Source organism: Mirounga leonina, unplaced genomic scaffold (genome assembly GCF_011800145.1).
Source record: "Mirounga leonina isolate KUSES-001 unplaced genomic scaffold, KU_Mleo_1.0 Mir_82, whole genome shotgun sequence".
NCBI lineage: Eukaryota > Metazoa > Chordata > Mammalia > Carnivora > Phocidae > Mirounga > Mirounga leonina.
Window position 1 is genome coordinate 35,276,320 of NW_023270825.1, and position 2,336 is coordinate 35,278,655.

The 2,336-nt window shown below is 45.0% G+C and overlaps 1 pseudogene; it reads left to right on the top strand.

The window, feature by feature from the left end:
- The first annotated feature begins 335 nt into the window (after window positions 1–335).
- LOC118002233 lies at window positions 336–850 on the top strand (annotated as a pseudogene).
- Window positions 851–2,336: the final 1,486 nt, after the last annotated feature.

Here is a 2,336-nt window from a genome sequence, read left to right on the forward strand (position 1 = left end):
CCCATTGCTGAAGCATAAGCTGTGTTACTTATTTTATAAAACTTTCCATTAGCTGGTTCCTCAATAAAAGTGTTACTTCCTGGTTTCCATGGTGATTTTTTAAAAATTTCACTCAAACACTAATATCCAGATGAGAGCAGACACGAATCCAACACGCCAGAGCTTTGTGATGACCAGAGCTATACCTCATGATGGACCTCGCATCAGCCAAACATTCACCGAGCTCTGGGTGATAGTGGGCGGACGGGGGACGGGGGTGAAACTGGACAGACCCTAAGGATCCTGCTCCATCTGGGCTTCCATTTCGATGCTAACATGAACTGCTTTGTGGCGACATGAAGCTGCTCACGCACAACCTGCTGAGCTCGCATGTGCGGGGGGGGGGGGGGGGGGGGGCGTGGCTTCCCTCTGCTCCTCCAGGCCACCGAGGTCCGCATCAACCCGGTGGAGTTCAACACTGACTTCGTGTGATACCCAAGTCGCATCTGGTCGAGGTGCCCAAAGGGCCGATTGAAGGGTATGAGCATGATGAGAAATTCCTGAGGCAGATGCACCACGTGCTGCTGGAGGTGGATGTGCTGGAGGGCACCTTGCAGTGCCCAGAGTCTGGACGTCTGTTCCCCATTAGTCGCGGGATCCCCAACATGCTGCTGAGTGATGAGGAAACCAAGACTTAATCGTGCCAGGTGCTAGTTTTTCAGTCTGTAACCAGGAATGTTTTTGTTGATGTATATCCTGTTTGCTAGGTCTGTCGTGTATCCCCAAACCTGGACCCAGCGACACACGAAACACAGTGTTCTTGAGCTCGATATATTTCTTTTTCTCATTAAAGGTTCAAAACCAAAAAAAACAAAAAAACCTTTTTCTTTTAGAACAGCTTTAGGTTCAGAGCAAAATTAAGAGGAGGTATAGAGATTTCCAGTTACCCCTCCCCCATGCACACACTCATGCAGAGCCTCCCCCATTATCAACATCCCCCGCCAGAGTGACACACTTGTTACAAGTGACCAACCTACACTGACACATCATAGTCACCCAAAGCCCATAGTTTACATTAGGGCTCACTCCCGGTGCTGTCCACTCTATGGGTTTAGAATGACATATATCCGTCATTGGAATATCACACAGATCTCATACTTTCACTGCCCTAAAAAAATCCTTTGTGTGTTTATTGACTTTTTTGGACATATTTCATCTTTCACGAAAACAATGCCCTCAGAAGCATTGCAACTTCCTCTCTTCCCGCCATGAGTCACCTTAAAGCACACTGGTGGTTTCAGGACTTCCTCAGTATTTTTCTAGATGTGTCTTATATAAATTTACAGGCTTCCCCTAGAAGGGGTCTAACAGATCTCCTCAGTCAACTTCAATGCAATTCCTCAAACCCTGTAGATGTGGCAGAGAGGTTGGTCGCGGACTCTAGCACAAGATCGCCCTGCTCCAAATCCTAGCTCTTGTTTTGTGCCATCCTACAAGCTGCCTCATCTCCTTGTGCCTCGTTTTCTCATCTGAAAAAGGGGGATGATAGTAATATAACCTACCTTATTAGGTCACTATAAGAAGTAAGTGAGTTAATATATATATATATATTGGCCTTGGAGAAGTGTCTGGCACTTTAATAAATTATCGACAAAACTCTTGCCTACACAAGCCAGGCATCACCAGGCTTTGGGGACATAATGATAAATAAAACAGAGATCCTGCTTTCCAGAGGGTTATTCAGAGGAGAACACAGAAAATACACACATGGAAAAGCAACATCACATGTTCTTATCATGAACATTTTTTAAAAGATTTTATTTTTAAGTAATCTCTATACCCAACGTGGGGCTCAAACTTACAACCCCAAGATCAAGAGTTGCATGCTCTACCGACTGAGCCAGCCAGGCACCCCTATCATGAACATTTTTAAACAAGATAGTACCATATCACTCTGTGTTCTATATGGAAACTTGTTGCTATAATATTACCGCTGAATACCAGCATTTTCATTTAGAATTTGCTAAATGCCACCATCCATTAATTCACCAATTATCGAGCACCTACCATGTTGTAGGCACTATACTAGGGCACTTAGGACATAAATGTGATATAGACTCAAAATGTTGACATGTCATTCTCCCCAGCCTTCCCTCTTCCTCCACCTTCTATGCCCCACTCAAGAGTGTCTATGACTGCCTTCTTGGTTCCTGAGCTTCAAGGTAGAGGGGAGAGCTGAGAATTGAGAGAGGTTGGCTTGATTGACGTAACTGAAGTGGTGTGGGGGTGGACAGGAGAGAAATACAGATTTGAGTAAGTTGGAAGAAGGGAGATTTTGGAGAGTAGCTGCTGTGATG